The sequence below is a fragment of the Schistocerca nitens genome, chromosome 3 (genome assembly GCF_023898315.1).
Source record: "Schistocerca nitens isolate TAMUIC-IGC-003100 chromosome 3, iqSchNite1.1, whole genome shotgun sequence".
In the NCBI taxonomy this organism is placed as follows: Eukaryota; Metazoa; Arthropoda; class Insecta; order Orthoptera; family Acrididae; genus Schistocerca; species Schistocerca nitens.
In genome coordinates this window covers 676,026,440-676,045,412 of record NC_064616.1, presented here as the reverse complement: position 1 = coordinate 676,045,412, position 18,973 = coordinate 676,026,440, and the positions used below count along the sequence as shown (strand labels likewise).

General features: G+C 40.2%; 1 long non-coding RNA gene across 1 annotated transcript in view; it reads left to right on the top strand.

The window, feature by feature from the left end:
* LOC126249710 (uncharacterized) overlaps nucleotides 1-6,441 on the top strand; it is a 74,252-nt gene extending 67,811 nt beyond the window's left edge. Inside the window, exon 3 of the long non-coding RNA XR_007545646.1 lies at nucleotides 6,377-6,441. This is a non-coding gene — a long non-coding RNA (uncharacterized LOC126249710). The remainder of the gene's footprint in view (nucleotides 1-6,376) is intronic.
* Nucleotides 6,442-18,973: the final 12,532 nt, after the last annotated feature.

Genomic DNA, 18,973 nt, shown 5'->3' with positions numbered 1-18,973 from the left:
TAGTAGTGCTAGAGAAACTCCTGAGACGATTGGTATATAACTTACAGAATTCGCACAGTGTCAGTCAATGAGAAACTATAGTCTGAACCATCACCTCTCCTCATATTTTCGACAGACCGATGTGGCGCACTGGTTAGCACACAGGACTCGCATTCTGGAGGACGGCAGTTCAAATCCCCCTCCGGTCATCCAGATTTAAGTGTTGTGTAATTTCCCTAAATATTTCCAGCCAAATGTCGTTGCATTTACTTTCAAACAGAGCACAGCCTATATGTTTCCTCATCCTTTCGTAATCCGAGCTTGTGCTCCTTTTTTAATGACCGCGCCGTCCAGGGACTTTCAACTCTAATCCTCCTTCTTCCTTCAAATTTTTGGCCGAATAATGATAAATAATATTTCTCCTCCCACAGAAATTCTGGTTCAATTGCCATCTCACTAATGTGCATTAGTAAGGTCAAGAGCTGTCACTTCGTTTCAACAGAAAATTTAGTTTAGTGCTATCTACTGCTATGTCGTGAAATCCCACCCCCACCACTTTCCGCCTTCTACAGATTTTACATGTATTAAAATGCGAACAAATATCATTCATCATTTTAATTTGTCAACGTCTGAACCTTATTGTCCCCATACGATGCACACTTGGTTGTAAATATCCTCATTTTTCTCACACATGTCAGCAACCATGTAGCGCCTGTGACAAGGAAATATCTCTTTCTCTCTCTTTTACTTTCCCGGTAGTATATAAAAACATGACAAGACTTAGTACGTCATGCGGTATGGCAAAGTGATTACTTTTAAAGCGTGAATCTTAGTTCAGAAATGAATAGTTTGAACGATAAGGAACATCCAGGTTTGAGACAGGTGGCGTGAATTTATCCTCAGATGCTGTTTGGTAGCCTAATTGGTTATGGAACCAACTAGACACCAGTGTAAGGTGGATTCACGGACTGCATCTGATAGTACAACTACACATACACTTGATCTTCCAACCTTTGTTATCGTCATACTTTTGTAGTCGTATTGTCTAAGAATTTAGTAAATTTGTTAACAGTATTATAACAATTATGAGGAAATAAATAAAGAGACTGAGAGACTGAAAAGTTAGATACAGAATTTTCCACTTGCAGATTCCATCTTCAAAGTTATTTTATGGACTAAAAGCGAAGTGAATATTCTGTGTTTGTTACATTTCCTGCTCGTACAGTAGCACTGCATGGTTCAAAAATGGTTCAAATGGCTCTGAGCACTATGGGACTTAACAGCTATGGTCATCAGTCCCCTAGAACTTAGAACTACTTAAACCTAACTAACCTAAGGACATCACACAACACCCAGCCATCACGATGCAGAGAAAATCCCTGACCCCGCCGGGAATCGAACCCGGGAACCCGGGCGTGGGAAGCGAGAACGCTACCGCACGACCACGAGATGCGGGCGAGCACTGCATGGTATTTAGGAGTTTATTGTACACAAGGTAGTTCTTCTGCGCACTGCAGCAATTACTTATCACTTTTCTCCATCATAAGGTGTCGAAAATGGATGCTGACTGTAGGCGCTTGCTTTGAGTGACTGCCTTTGAAGAAGAAATTTTCAAACACTTCAGATTGGATTCGTATACCAGCACCCCCGAAATAGCGTAGGGATCTGGGCACAGCTCCTTCTAATATGTGGTGAGTTGTCTGCAAACAATAGCCACATGTATACAATCTGCAGAAAGTCCAGACAATAGTAGCGGAGGGCTACGTACGACGAATAATCTGCACAATGACATCTACAGCGATGCCTGTTTCAGCCACAGTTTCCGACTTTTCGACTTCGTTGCTATTTAACGATGAATGCACGCTCATTCGACACAGTATTTTGAGCTTACACGAAACTCGTAAGTGTGAAGATGCAAATCCACATGCCCCAGTGATTATACACTAATCAGTCAGAACATTATGACCACCTACCTAATGTCTGGTATGTCCACTTTTGGCACAGATAACAGCGGAGACGCGTCGTGGCATGGAAGCAATGAGGCCTTGGTAGGTCGCTAGAGAAGTTGACCCCATATTTGCACACACAAGTCACCTAATCCCCGCAAATTGCGAGGAGGGGGTTAGGAGCTCTGACGCTACGTTCAATCGGATCCCACATGTGTTCGATCGAGTTCAGATTTGGCGAGCCTGGTTGTGGGGGGCGGGGGCAGCACATCAATTGGAACTCCCCATTGCGTTACTCGAACCACTCCATCATATTGCTGGCCTTGCGACGTGGCGCATTATCTTACTGAAAAATGCCACTGCTGCCGGAAACGTGATCGTCATGAAGGGGTGTGCGTCGTCAGAAACCAGTGTACGATACTCCTTGGCCATCATGGTGCCGTGTACGAGCTCCACTGGACCCATGGATGCCCACGTGAATGTTCCCCAGAGCCCAATGGAGCCGTCGTCAGCTTGTCTCCGTCCCACAGTACAGGTGTCAAGGAGCTGTTCTCCTGGAAGATGACGCATTCGCGCCCTCCCAGTGGCATGATGAAGAAGATCTTTCACATATTGACTATCTTCTTGTGGTATATGAGGAAGATTATGGTGCACGATACTGCTGTTACGTCAGAGAATGACCCAACGCACAATCCGACAGTGAAAATGAAACACTGAATGCACAACCACATTTATTTTGCCATGTGAACCTGTCTACACTGCTGATATACACTCTGCAGTCAAGTAGGAATTCAAAATTCTATTGGGATGTACTGTACGAGGCGGGACTGTTGTTTCGTTTGTTAACGAAATATAGGACCCAGTCCCAGCAGTGAGTCTGAAACGTTGTCTAATTTCGATGCCCTATGGTGCCCGTATCATAGATTCCTGGACGTGTGTTTCATCTTATCAACTGTGTTTCTCGTCCTGTTCAACATACTATGTGTTCTCATTGTGCATTCCGTGTGTCCGTAATGGCTAACGGGTTGCATAATTAAATCCAAACATTATCCCAAGATATTTAATACCATCATTTTCAAAACTCACAGTTTCATTGTGGTGAAATTATACATTTCCAGACAGCGATTTTCTCTTGAGAAATGACAGGCTTGTCTTTCCGCACAACATGAGTTGTCAGCGTTCTTTGATGTATCTGATATAAGCTGTGTGTGTGTGTGTGTGTGTGTGTGTGTGTGTGTGTAATAGGGTGGAGGTCTCGGTGAGTAAGGGGAAACTGGATGTCTGGTGGTTTATTCCGAAATCATCAATGGAACTAGTGAAGGATTATTATTCAACTCGCCTCGCACCCAGCACCGGAGAATTCCCACTGCCCCATCTGAGATTACCTTAGTTGGGAATTTCTTGTAGTTTCAGCTTACACAGGTGTCTCAATAATTCCGCTTAATATCCTAGTTACCAGGTTTGAGTCCCAACGAGAGATTATTTTCATTACACAAGTGTATTATTACATCCCAGGTTGTACATTTGATTTTTTGAAGTGTTGCTAATAAAAGTCAGTTGTGAGGTATGATTATTATAGCTTGATATGTAAGGTTCTGAAATGGTTACGGCAAAATATCATACCGACAACATGGAATGTAATCTAATATTTTTGTAATACGGTAGGTAAGTAGTAGTAGCAATATCTTTGTTGTCTTCCTCCGACATTATTATCAGTAGTACTCACTATGTGCATTATAATTCATATTTCTTTTGCTTCCCCGAAGTTTTATAAGACTGACGCTCATTGCTTTTCCCTCATTTCTATATTCGACACTTAACCTACTTGTTGTCCTGTGTTTCCATGACGTTTCACAAGTGTCTCACAGCTCCTAGTCCATAGAGATAACAGATTCACATCACCTAGGTCTCTGTTTTCAAATCATGTTCATGTATACAATCAGCCATTCCGAAAACTTCAAGTATCACCTAATATCTACACTATTTGAAAAGTATCATATAATTATAAATTTCCTTCTCACTTCATTTACTTAAAAGTTGTGATCAGTGATCAGCAGTATTATTAACAAAATCCTTCCAGATTACCAGTGTTACAGTATATTCAACATTTTCATTTTTTCATGTCCTGGAAACATCATTAAGTATCACACCAATGTACGATAATTTCGCAGAAGGACAGTGTTTCTGTACAAGCAACATGATTTCAGCATATGTTCAGGATGACAGACGTAGTGCTACTGGCCAAAGCTCAAAAGTTTGTTGTCAGTTTGCCTCAATGGCAATTTTTACAAGGTGCCATTACGGTCAGAATTCTCGTTTCTACATAACATGGGTGTATGTTACTCTAGGTGGATATATACATTGAAGGGCCAAAGAAACTGCTATAGGCAAGTGTATTCGAATACAGAAATATGTAAACAGGTGGAATGCGGCGCTGCGGTCGGCAACACCTGTATAAGACAACGAGGGTCTGGCGCAGTTGTTATATCGGTTACTGCAGCTATAATGACAGTTTATCAGGATTTAAGTGAGGCTGAACGTGGTGCCATAGTCGGCGTACGACTGATGGGACACAGCATCTCCGAGGCAGCGATGAAGTGGGGATTTTCCTGTACACATTCACGAGTGAACCGTAAATATCAGGAATCCGGTAAAACATCAAGTCTCCGACATCGCTGCGGCCGGAAAATGATCCTGGAAGAAGAGATCTCTGTCTGTTCAGAAGAGATCTCTATCCCCTCGTACTCTTACGGATTTATGGATAGTCCTACAGAATTCATAGTGTCAGCTACCTCCAGCACTACTTCAGATATTAGTAAAGCCCATGCAACCTCGTGTTGCGGCACTTCTGCGTGCTCGCGGGGGCCCTACACAATGTTAGGCAGGTATACCTGTTTGTTTGGCTCTTCAGTGTATTGTCTTCAATGTGTTTCTATCTACCTTGCATTGCTGTTTTTCTATATACAGTAGGACACCAAAGAACATACAATGTATTCAGATGTGTTGTCCAATAATTTGAGGTTCTTCTTTATATAAGAAATGCAAATACGTTCCGTATCACAGAATGACTTAATTTTGCTGTTGCATGGTTCTATAGATATTTGAGTACATAGAAACTTGTGAGGCTCTTAAGTTCATTCAACCACCTCTCTGTTTTGGCTTTCATTTCTCTAAAATCTGAAATATTGTGTGCTCCTTAATTCCTGACTTATGCCGACAGATCACTTTATGAGTGAGTGCATCTTCTTCCTCATGGCATGAAGTACTACAGGTTATAACGGCTGCTTCCTAGCTTATTGCTGTTCAGTATATCAGTCACACGTGTACATGTACATTGCCCATTCTTCTTGTATGTGCATTTAACGTATTTCTTGTGACAAGAATTTCACTTACGGATTTTTTCGTGACTGACTTCCACAGAATCACTAGTAACTACACTTCTTATGGAACTTAACTGAGGAATTACTGTCTTTGACTCGTCATTAAAAAGATTAGAATATGAAAGTCATACTATGTGCAAAAATATATCACTCAGATAGGGACGGATCTTGCTGAAATTCTGATCCGTTTTTACTATCGCTCTCTGACATAAATTCAATTGGAAAGAAAGCGCCCATTAAAAATGGTAGCCGATTATTACTGATTCATTTTCCTTCAAAATTTTAGTGGACCTTGAATCAAATGACGTCGTTAACGAAATGATAATTAAATCTGTGGAAAGGATAAGAGCGTGAAACATCCGTTTTGTTGATTTTCACTTAGACCTACATATAAAAAAGAGTATTTTTTCACCCAGAATAAGAGCCTTAGATAAATTACCGTGAAATTAGCCACCCACGTAACGATATGTGTCACACAAAATTCGCTTTGTATTTGGTCTAGATATCTTTTTCACTACGTTATTCACAGAAAAATTATGGAATATGCTTCTGATGCACATTCTGCAAGCCACAGGAGCAGAGTTTCATCGCCGGTCGTTGTAGCCGAGCGGTTCTAGGCGATTCAGTCCGGAACTGCGCTGCTGCTACGGTCGCAGGTTCGAATCCTGCCTCGGGCATGGATGTGTGTGATGTCCTTAGCTTAGTTAGGTTTAAGTAGTTCTAAGTCTAGGGGACTGATGACCTCAGTCCCATAGTGCTTAGAGCCATTCGAACCATTTTAGAGTTTCATCAGGACAAAAAGAAATGTTTGTTACATTCATTGGTCCATAGTTCCAAGGTTAGCTCTGATAAGTTTAGTCGCACCCGGCACACTAATGCCATATTTCTGTACATGGGGTAGCAGATATCATCACAGGGTAAAAGTTGTCTGAGGAGAACCTTGATACTGACAAATTTATATTTTATAGCCGTAATGAAGACATGTGTTATTTGTAAGGAAATAAGACACAATTAGAAGTAAATCAAAATTTCTTCAGTTTCTATACTTAGTGCCTCTCATTTCTCTTACAGACTGTTTCAAGAAGCAGAGGATCTGGCAGAAACAACCGCAGAAGTTGAACGAAATTGCTCGGAAGGTAATGAATCATCTCAGATTTTCTGCCTATCAGTACTTGACATTATTCCGCTATCAACAAGGACTCTATTTATTTTGGGCGTCAGTTATGCATGCGATCTTATAAGGTAGTTTCAGCTATATGATCAGTTTAGTGATATTAGTAAGCTACATTTAACGTCACTAAATAGAAACGTGTATAGTCATGAAGTCTCATTACACAATAGGTGCCTCAGAGGTAATAAAAGCACCTGTTTTGTCGTTTGTTCCATTTGGTGAGGAAATGTCAATGTTGTAAAAATATATTGACCGGCGTTCGTATCAAAATTTTGTCCAGATGAACAGATATCTTCGTTCAACTGAGGACTAAGTCCACAATTACACTTCTTCAAGCCATCAAAATGTGATAGAAAATGCTGAGCTAACGAGAGCCATAAGGTCTGTGTTGAAGTTGATACAGCTTCAAATGATCCCAATCGCTGTTACTGAACTCTATCGAAACGCGTGCCTAACCATTTCAAGCATAGAGGGTATTACGTTTTCTGGATTTACATACCAAATTCTTCAGCTGTTTCAGTATAAGACACTCAGAATGGTTGTAAGGAGACACATTTTCTCATTTCCGATGTTCGAGAAAAATAAAAAAATAAAACAACAGATTTGTGGACATCTGTTTTGACTGGAGGAAAGCGAGGACGAAAAGGACATGAAAGTTTTCATTGATCGTAAGATTTCTGTGAGAAGGGGCTGATCTTCCCGTTATGTAGAGAGCTTATGAGATGGTGAAACTTTTGCTCTCTACAGTATTTGTTTGACTGCTGTAACGCAGTCATAGAAATGAGTTTTATAGCAGCCATTTACGGGTGGTACATTTACAAGACTCATACGTTCAAGAGGAAGTTCAAGAGGAAAATTTCCTTTCTTCTAACAAGCGCGAGAGAACTCGACACCAGTAATCCTGTCGTCCGGCAGACATCAGACAGAATACCAAATGCAGATGACAACTGCCTTTGAAAGAGACGAACTGGGTCACCAGAGCCGCTACTAGAGGTCGGTTTCCGCTCTCGTTTAATGGTGACTTGCTGGGTTCCTCATAGGAAGAGCTAAGTATAACACTTAGTGAATCTTCTACCTTTTGGATCAGTATTGCACATAAAACTGCCACTACTAGAATTAACTTTAATATAAAATTATGAAATGAAAATGATGTAAAGGTAACTATACTATTTCATAAAAGGCAGGTTTTAAGTTACAGCGGCTAAGCTAGAGGGAACAGAATGTAGCGAAGCAGTAGTTACGGCTTGTTGAGACACACATAGAGCAATCTAGTCGTGATCATTCACTTCCACATCCATTAATTCTCATTTATCAAAATGGTTCAAATGGCTCTGAGCACTATGGGACTCAACTGCTGAGGTCATTAGTCCCCTAGAACTTAGAACTAGTTAAACCTAACTAACCTAAGGACATCACACACACCCATGCCCGAGGCAGGATTCGAACCTGCGACCGTAGCGGTCTCGCGGTTCCAGACTGCAGCGCCAGAACCGCGCGGCCACTTCGGCCGGCTCTCATTTATCGTGACTGATAACTAGTCGCAACACTTGAGCAGAGTACGAATATTCACCGTGTACTCAGAAACTGTTACTACATATTAAGACTCTGATTAAATATCGAAGATGCTCGGATGAGAATGTTTTTAAAAGTGTTGTATTCTGTCAGGACATAATATTTCAGAAATTTTAGTCTACGCTACATTTAGGATGTGTTGCAGAGGAAAGAAGGACGCCGCGCACGTGTGGCCGAGCGGTTCTAGGCGCTGCAGTCCGCAACCGCACTGCTGCTACGATCGCAGGTTCGAATCCTGCCTCGGGCATGGATATGTGTGATGTCATTAGGTTAGTTAGGTTTAAGTAGTTCTAAGTCTAGGGGATTGATGACCTTACATGCTAAGTCCCATAGCACTTAGAGCCATTTGAACCATTTTAAAGGGTCTGATACTGTTTATAACTATTTACTTCAGAGTATTGCAAACGAATGTTCTTTTCCATTTATGATTTATGTCTCTTGTAGGACAGCAGACTTGTTTCTAATAGAACTCATTTTTGTAATATACGTCAATCTTTCTATGTTCTAACAAGTAGATTATCTAGCGTAAGTGTTTGTAATGTAAACAAAAGTTTGTTTCTAAACTAAACAGGGAACGTTATCAGTGAGGGTCGAAATTTAAAAAAATGCATGCAGAAATTATCGCACAATGTTACCCGAACAACTTAGACAAAAGTCATATTGGATCTGAATGGAATTTGCAGGGCTCGTCTGACACAGCAAAATGTATGGAAATGTAGAAGTATCAGACTGTGTATTGTTATCACGATCTATTCTTTAGAGGCCAGAAGAGTATTTGTTCTGCCTTTGTAATAGTTGTATCTAAGTAGTAAATTAAGTTCCAGGAACATGAACAATGCCGGCCCTGGTGGACGAGAGGTTCTAGGCGCTTCAGTCCGGAACCGCGCGACTGCTATGGTCGCAGGTTCGAATCCTGCCTCGGGCACGGATGTGTGTGACGTCCTTAGGTTAGTTAGGTTTAAGTAGTTCTAAGTTCTATGGGGCTGATGACATCAGAGTCCCATAGTGCTTAGAGCCATTTGAACCATTTTGAACATGAACAATCTGATACCGTCGGGGATACAGAACGTGAGAGCTCCGAGGAGTGATCAGATCAAGTAAAGGCCGATGTGTGTTGGCACTCATCTTACTAGACGTAACTATCACGAGAAAATTATATCTATTTGTGAAAATGCACTTGACTAAAATAATTGCATGCATCTCTTGTAAGATACTACACAGAAACTGGAACAGGAAATATGAAGTGTGCATAACCTACAAAATTATTTTAGAGAGTATTATGGCACGGGCAAGCTGTGTATCACAACTTCGGACGTTGATGATAGCATTATACGGTTCGTCGGGGCAATGGACTTAAAGTAAAAAACTGCAATGCTGCATGGTGGCCACAGCTTGCCGAACTTCGGAACCAAAAATTAACCGAAACACTTTCCATCGTTACTTGCATAGTATCTAATAGGTAACAAATACCTAGTGGTGGCAGCTACCATTAGCGATATGAACTTATAGATGTTTATGCAATTTATTATCTGGATGTATCTCCAACTTAAGTTTTATCACTTTGTGTCCTTCCAAAATCAGATTTTAACACGAGTCGAGCAACTGGAAAGTTAGATCCTTGTTAGTGTTAAGTGGACAACATGGAGAACGAAACGGAAACAGAGAAGCTTGTAATAATCAGAGAAGGAGATCAGTGTTTAAGGTCGCGTGGAGAACGAGGCCTCTAGAGGCGAGGCGCAAGCTCGGATTTACGAAGGCTGAGAAGGGAAATCGGCTGTGCCCTTTCAAAGGAACCATTTCGGCATTTGCCTGAAGTGATTTAAGGAAATTACGGAAAACCTAAATCAGGATGGCTGGACGCGGGTTTGAACAGCCGTCGTCCAGACTGCGACTCCAGTGTACTAACCACTGCGCCACCTCGTTCGATAACAATGAGAGTACTACAAGTTGCCAGAAGTGTTTTCATCATTGAAATTCGTATCGAGAGGCGCCATCACGGATGGAAATGAGTCTATAAGTTATAAAGATAACGTAACCAACGGCGTAGATGTGATCACAATTACACAAGCTGCAAAACCTGAAAATATTGATAATAAATCTAACACTGCACCACCAGTTAGGTAACCCTCCACAACACAACCACCGAGAAGCGTTGCTAGGGAGACCCTGTGAAATGCAGCACAGCAGAAACACCAATGTCAAACAACAGCAGAGCAAATAGAAAATTTTCTACAATAGGAAACCATTTTAGCCATATAGAATATTACCTTACGTTGGTTAAAAATGAAGAGGCTATTACTTTAGAAACGACACAGCTGCTCCTGACACTTCAAAGAGGATATCATCAAGGTCTCTACGAGGAATTTGATAAAATGCATGTATGTCCGTGTGAAAAACATGTCATTGGAACTAGGATACCTAATGAGACAAATATGTGCACACAGGGGATTGGTGCCAATCTCCAAGAAATCTCGGAAGTGACCACTGCAGAGCACTAAATGGCTCTGAGCACTATGCGACTTAACTTCTGAGGTCATTAGTCGCCTAGAACTTAGAACTAATTAAACCCAACTAACCTAATGACATCACACATCCATGCCCGAGGCAGGATTCGAACCTGCGACCGTAGCGGTCGCTCGGTTCCAGACTGTAGCGCCCAGAACCTCACGGCCACTCCGGCCGGCTGCAGAGCACTACTCAGAACCAACTTCACTTTGGAATATCAAAGACCCATAAATTAATGTGATGAGACTTGTTCAGCTGCAGTTGGAACTTCCCAAGACAGTCTGCCTAGAGCAACCTTATACATGCCAAGGTCAACTGAAACATTCACCGTTAGAGATAAGTAATGCAAGTTGTCATCAAAACAAAATTATGATACTCACTGTGATAAATAGTAAGCTGCGCGCGATGAAGATCTCCCAACGGTTCAGAAACAAACTTTACTGCGATTACGGTCAATGACACCACCAGGACATGCAATACTTCCAAGACGTAAGGACCTACGCAATTCCTCGTAATATATGGTGGATCAGCATACAATAACTGGATTAGCTTGTTAATGATAGCAATCATCTGCGAAAGATACGTACTGGCGAATGTCGACAAAACCAATGAACAAAATGAACTGTTACAGGAGGTGATCGAATAGGTAGATCGTTAACTTCAAACACAGCAAGGCGACCGTAGAAATTATTGTAAATATGTGCGGGTCACTAGCAGAGTCGATTTCTCCGTCACCAAAACTAAGGCGTGTTCCACTGTAAAAACGTGGATTTTGTACAGGAACTGGTCTGTTTTCGAAAAAAAAAATTCAAATGTATGTGAAATCTTATGGGACTTAACTGCAAAGGTCAGCAGTCCCTAAGCTTACACACTACTTAACCTAAATTATCCTAAGGACGAACACACACACCCATGCCCAAGGGAGGACTCGAACCTGCTCCGGGACCAGCCGCACAGTCCATGACTGAAGCGCCCCAGACCGCTCGGCTAATCCCGCGTGGCTTACGTTTCCATATTGATCGAGCCTGCTTAAGGTGGACTAAGAGCAGTATCGTAATAAAACACGAAAAACGATTGAATTTTAAAAAGGCAGTCTGGGAGAAATATTTGCATGACATATTAAGTAGTACAGAATTTAAAGTATAGTTGTTAACCGAGCTCTGTGACAAGAAGCAACAGGATGACATAGCTGCACAGACCAGGCAATTTAGTACCAAATCTCGATGGAATCCCAAACTTGTATGATGTCACCTAGTAATGAGATTTGATCTCATCAAATGCTGCCAGTTAAATGAGGCTATAGAGATATAATATCATTCTGATGGTGGAATGTATCTGTATCGTATTTTTACGCTTTTGACCGTCTGCAGCTTGCGTTAATGCGGCTACATTCAAGCTGATCAATGTAACTATTAAACTATATGTCCGTTCAGTGACAGTATCGAATAAAAAATTTTGTGGTCAGTGCTTTATCTGTTGTATTAGCAGTGATTTCAACAACATCATTCAATAACTCTTCGGCACCTCTAGTTATCTACAAATAATTCAGTGAATGAGGGTTTCATCATAGTAAAAAAAATATGATTAATACGGCTGACATTTCAAGCGGCTTCTTTCATGAGAGCAGTATTGTGTGTATCTTGGTGTTTGCTTCTATCCGCTTCCGGAGGCTACATATGATTTGACATCTATACTGGCGGATTAAAGGAGTTCGGTAATACTGTGTGAAGATTTAACTGCTTTACCAGACGACTAATAAAGGACTTCGTAACTCGCTCTCTGAATATGTGGTGATATGAAACAACGGAATGAAAGAAATTAATCGACATGTGAAACGTATAGGAAAAATATAATTGGAACAGTGCATAAAAATTATCATAATGCTACCGGCCGCTTTATAATGGGTGACTGCTACGTACATAAGATGAACCACTTTATGGAGTTGCAAAAATGAAAACTTCTCAAGTTGACCAGGCTATGTTAAATGGCGAAAACAGCCAGAAGGGTATACCAGAGATCACAAACCTCTCAGGAAAATGAAATCAGATTTATTCCAAACTAAGATGTGTAAATGTGAACAGAACGTACAAACTCAGACAAAGCAAGAAGTTAGGGGAAGGGCCGTTCAACTTCTGTCTCAAAGAGTCAAAACCTTTTTTGTTTTCGTTATTTTACTACGTCATATTTTTAGTTTTGTTCAGTTACCTTTAAGTGTGCGTTATATGTCACCGAATAGTCAAGTGTGACGCCGGTACAGTTGCTGAAAAATGGAACACTCAGCATTGTACATTAAATGTAATCCCAGCTGCTAATATGGACAACCATCAGCTATATAATGGACCGGGACCCAATCCCGGATTTTGCCCTTATCGCGAGCGGTTATCCTACGATATAGCAATCTGAGCACGACTGACGGCCAGACCCAAACTTCCTTATGTCGTGAACCATTTCGTCATTCCATTGTAAAGCTGATGGTTGTCCATATTCGCAACTGCGAATACATTTAAAGTATATCGTAACGGCTGTAGTCGCTGCAGTGACTGTTTCTTTGTACATACGGGCATGTCCGAAGGAACTTTGCATCATATTTCTGAATAACACAGGCACTGCAATATGTGTCTGTTAATGTATTTCGATGTAAATGAGAAAATTTCTGTTTTGCTTCGATTGGGGCACAGTTGCCATTTCTTATAATATTAATTCGTCTTTCCCAGATCTGCTGTAAGAATGGGTTCTTCTTCATCTAGATGGTTTTTTTGGATGGCTATTGCCATGTCAGCAGCATAACAGAGTTACTCTGAGGTTGTTACAGACATGTCACAAATATAGTTTTTCACTAGAAGGGAGGCCAATACTATTCCTTGTGGTAGGCTACCTTTTTTCTTTACAGAGAAAGACTAACAGTATTTTATTACTTGGTGATTCTAAAATATCGATTATCCGTAATTTCTAAGCAGGGAATAATTTCCTTTGGCTTCAGTATGAGCCCGTCTAGCCGCAGGGTTTAATAAGCGATGGCAGTTCCATGAAGGCACTGGATGGTTTTGTGTGATGTTACAGGTAGGACTTACTCGCAGCAAATTTCTGTAGCTCTTAATCCAGCTTGTCCGGGAGCAATGACACTCTCAACAAGTTGTTGTGTTTAGTTATAGAGCATGAATAAAAATCCGCCCACTTCGCCACCGAAGAGCGATTCGTTCTATACTAACAGCTCAAAAATGTCTGTGACAAAAGTTCGTCTCGTGCACATTTTTAGCAGAAAATGAACGTCGAGTAATTACAATGTGCCACCACTGTAACCACATGTACAATAAGAATCTTCATTCCGTCCGTCCAGTTAATGTAGTGAGTATAGTATTGCTTCAGAATTCTCGACTTGGAGAGTTAGATTCCGGCTTGAGGTGTAATTATTTTGTAATTTTCAACTAAGTGTTTTGATATCGGATGTGCAGCAATTGCACCAAATTTTATACAAGATACCTGCAGTTATTTAATACTGAAAGAGAAATTAGAGTACACTCCTTTTTTATTATTCCACTTTTAAAGGCGTATTTGGCCTTTAAACGCTTACTCTGTTGTCTTCTATTCACCACAGTCGTTCATTATTTCCAGTCCCTTACCTGCACTGCTCCCCTTTTCTTCATTTACGGGGCTGCTACGGTCGCAGGTTCGAATCCTGCCTCGGGCATGGATGTGTGTGATGTCCTTAGGTTAGTCAGGTTTAAGTAGTTGTAAGTGTAGGAGACTGATGGCCTCAGATGTTAAGGCCCATAGTGCTTAGAGCCATTTGAACCATTTTTTATTCATTTACACCCATTCCTCCAAAGTAAAAAACAAGAGAGAAAACTGGCTACTGTTGCTGAATATAACACGTTTTACGCTCCACATTGTTAAGTTATGTAATGATTTTCTTCATATTACAAGTAATTTATTCTTAACTGATTCTGAATTTTTCTGACATATCCAACTAATAATCGTTATATTCAACAAAAAAGCTGTAGTTTAAGGATATGTGTCGGTTAAAAAGCAGTGCGCTATAACATTATTGGGCAGCTCAAAATTTGAAAAATGAAAAGCTTTCTGATAATCATGAACCAGAGAAAGTACTTGAGTTGAGGAGATCATCTAGAGAAAGAAAACCAAAAATATTAAATGATTATGTTTACAGCAATTTTATTTATGTAAACTTTTGCAGTGCAAATAGTCCGGAAAGCTTTGAGGAGGCGATTAACAGCGCCGAATCAAATTATTGGGAAAAAGCGATGAATAAGGAAATTGATTGTTTGAACAAAAACAAAACATGGGAATTAGTAGATAAACCAGTTGATAAAGAAGCCATTGATGTAAAGTGGGTTTTCACAAAGAAATCAGAAAGTGTTTACAAAGCAAGATTAGTTGTCAGGGGGTTTCAACAAAAAGAAGTCGTTGAGGATATTTATTCTCCAGTAACCAATATGCAAACATTAAAGATTTTGTTGTCATACTGTTGTCAAGAAGGTTTGGTTATAGAACAAATGGACGTAGAGACTGCGTTTCTAAATTGTAAAGTTTTATCTGAAGTTTATGTAAAGCAGCCAAGAGGATATGATGATGGTACGGATAGAGTCTGTAAATTGTATAAAGCATTGTATGATTTGCGAGAAAGCTCACGAGCTTGGTACAATTGTCTTGACGAGTTTTTAAGAAGTTTAGGTTTGAAAAGGAGTAAATACGATTATTGTCTTTATGTATTGCGAGATGGAGATGTCTTGATTTATTTGATTATTTTTGTCGACGATTTGCTCATTTGCTGTGTGAGAAAAGAAAAAATTGTTAAGATTAAGAACTTATTGTCAAAACGATTTAATATGAAAGATTTAGGTGAGGTAAAAAGATATCTTGGCATCGATATTAATTATGATTGTGAAACAAGAGTTATGAGTTTGAGTCAAGAAAAATATATTGATTCGTTAGCTGCGAAATATAAAATTGAAGATTCGATCTTGTACAAAACTCCAATGGAAGTAAATTTAAAGTTAGAACCAGCGTATGAAGATTGTAATGACGTTAGATATAGAAACTTGATAGGTGCACTCTTGTACGTAAGTTCGGGTACTACACCAGGTATTAGCTATAGTGTGAATTACTTGAGCAGATTCCAAAGTTGTTACAGTAGTACTCATTTTAAATATGCTTTGAGAATTTTGAAATATTTATATTTAAATAAAGATTTGAAATTAAACTATTGTAGGAATGAAAGTGCTGAGATATTAGATTGTTTTGTGGATTCAGATTGGGCAGGTGATAGTGTGGATAGAAAGTCAACTTCTGGTTATATAATTAGATTATTTGGTAATGTATTTTGGAAGTCAAGAAAACAAGCGAGTGTTACAAAGGCTTCAACTTTCGCAGAATATGTATCATTGTCTGAAGCTGTAAGCGAGGTGAAACTTGTACATGATATTTTAGACATTTTTAATGTTGAATTTGAAAAACCTATTGTCATATATGAAGATAATTCAGGAGCATTAAATATAGCGAAGTTTGGTAATTTTACAAAGAATTCGAAATACATAGAAGTGCATTACCATTTTGTGAATGAGTATTATTTACAGGGACTCATTGATATTGTTAAAGTAGATTCAAATGAAAATGTTGCACATATATTCACAAAGTCGTTATGTAACGAAAAATTCATTAAAATTAGGAATAAGTTAAACATCGCGATATAAATGTAAGGAGGTGTGTTGGAATTATGCAATACATTTATATCGGATATGAGAAAGTTCCAGAACATCGTTCTAGAATAAGTTATATCGAGTATGTTCGAGAAGTATCGATTGTGGTGACAGCTATGTTTGTGTATATATGCGTGAGTGATGAGGTGCAATAGATAGTCTTCGTGTGTCTTTTGTAAAGTGAACATATGTATATTTTAATAAAGTATTTTATAAGTAAAAGTGTGAACGTGATTCAAAACAAACATGTTCCGGGAAAATCAGGAATACAGAAATATAAGTCGCTGAAGAATGAAATAAATAGGAAGTGCAGGGAAGCTAAGACGAAATGGCTGCAGGAAAAATGTGAAGACATCGAAAAAGATATGATTGTCGGAAGGACAGACTCAGCATACAGGAAAGTCAAAACAATCTTTGGTGACATTAAAAGCAACGGTGGTAACATTAAGAGTGCAACGGGAATTCCACTGTTAAATGCAGAGGAGAGAGCAGATAGGTGGAAAGAATACATTGAAAGCCTCTATGAGGGTGAAGATTTGTCTGATGTGATAGAAGAAGAAACAGGAGTCGATTTAGAAGAGATAGGGGATTCAGTATTAGAATCGGAATTTAAAAGAGCTTTGGAGGACTTACGCTCAAATAAGGCAGAAGGGATAGATAACATTCCATCAGAATTTCTAAAATCATTGGGGGAAGTGGCAACAAAACGGCTATTCACGTTGGTGTGTAGAATATATGAGTCTGGCGACATACCATCTGACTTTCGGAAAAGCATCATCCACACAATTCCGAAGACGGCAAGAGCTGACAAGTGCGAGAATTATCGCACAATCAGCTTAACAGCTCATGCATCGAAGCTGCTTACAAGAATAATATACAGAAGAATGGAAAAGAAAATCGAGAATGCGCTAGGTGACGATCAGTTTGGCTTTAGGAAAAGTAAAGGGACGAGAGAGGCAATTCTGACGTTACGGCTAATAATGGAAGCAAGGCTAAAGAAAAATCAAGACACTTTCATAGGATTTGTCGACCTGGAAAAAGCGTTCGACAATATAAAATGGTGCAAGCTGTTCGAGATTCTGAAAAAAGTAGGGGTAAGCTATAGGGAGAGACGGGTCATATACAATATGTACAACAACCAAGAGGGAATAATAAGAGTGGACGATCAAGAACGAAGTGCTCGTATTAAGAAGGGTGTATGACAAGGCTGTAGCCTTTCACCCCTACTCTTCAATCTGTACATCGAGGAAGCAATGATGGAAATAAAAGAAAGGTTCAGGAGTGGAATTAAAATACAAGGTGAAAGGATATCAATGATACGATTCGCTGCTGACATTGCTATCCTGAGTGAAAGTGAACAAGAATTAAATGATCTGCTGAACGGAATGAACAGTCTAATGAGTACACAGTATGGTTTGAGAGTAAATCGGAGAAAGACGAAGGTAATGAGAAGTAGTAGAAATGAGAACAGCGAGAAAATTAACATCAGGATTGATGGTCACGAAGTCAATGAAGTTAAGGAATTCTGCTACCTAGGCAGTAAAATAATCAATGACGGACGGAGCAAGGAGGACATCAAAAGCAGACTCGTTATGGCAAAAAAGGCATTTCTGGCCAAGAGAAGTCTACTAATATCAAATACCGGCCTTAATTTGAGGAAGAAATTTCTGAGTATGTACGTCTGGAGTACAGCATTGTATGGTAGTGAAACATGGACTGTGGGAAGACCGGAACAGAAGAGAATCGAAGCATTTGAGATGTGGTGCTATAGACGAATGTTGAAAATTAGGCGGACTGATAAGGTAAGGAATGAGGAGGTTCTACGCAGAATCGGAGAGGAAAGGAATATGTGGAAAATACTGATAAGGAAAAGGGGCAGGATGATAGGACATCTGCTAAGACATGAGGGAATGACTTCCATGGTACTAGAGGGAGCTGTAGAGGGCAAAAACTGTGAGGAATTCGTGGCTTCGTGGCGGGCCGCATCAATGCAGTCAGTAGACTGATGACAAAAAAAAAATAATAATAATAATGATAATAATAATAATAATAATAATAATGGTTTCCAGGGCTTGCTAAGTTGAAACCCTGTGTCCCTGTTGATGAGGTTATCTGTTACCCGAATTTCTATGGCCTCCTTGTAGATACTGTTTCCGTAGGCACTTGCGGCCGTCAGGATTTTTGTCTCTTCGAATTTCGCTGTGTGGCCGGTTTCAGTGCAGTGTTCTACTAGGGCCGTATGGCTGGGTTGGCGTAAGAGGGTGTGACATTCGTGTTCCTTGCATCGGTCCTAGACCGTGCGAACTGTTTGGCCGATGTAGGATTTGCCACAGCAGCACGGGATTTTGTATACGCCCGCTTTCTTAAGGCCTACGTCATCTTTTGCCGTTCCTTGTAGGTCACGAATCTTTGCTGGTGGCCGGAAGACTATGCCAATCTTGTGTCGCCTTAACAGTCTCCCTATTTTTGACGATACGTTGCCAGCAAACAGCAGAAAGGCCAGAGCTTGCTTCTCTTCTTCGGGTTGTTCTTCATCTCCGCTCTTGATGCACTTCTGTTGTCGGAAGGCCCTTTGGATTTGGCGGTTGTCATTCCCATTCTTGCGGAACACGGTCTCCAGGTGTTTGAGTTCCGTTGGCAAGTTCTGTTCATCAGAGATCGAGTGTGCTCTATGTACCAAGGTGTTGAGAATTCCATTAAGCT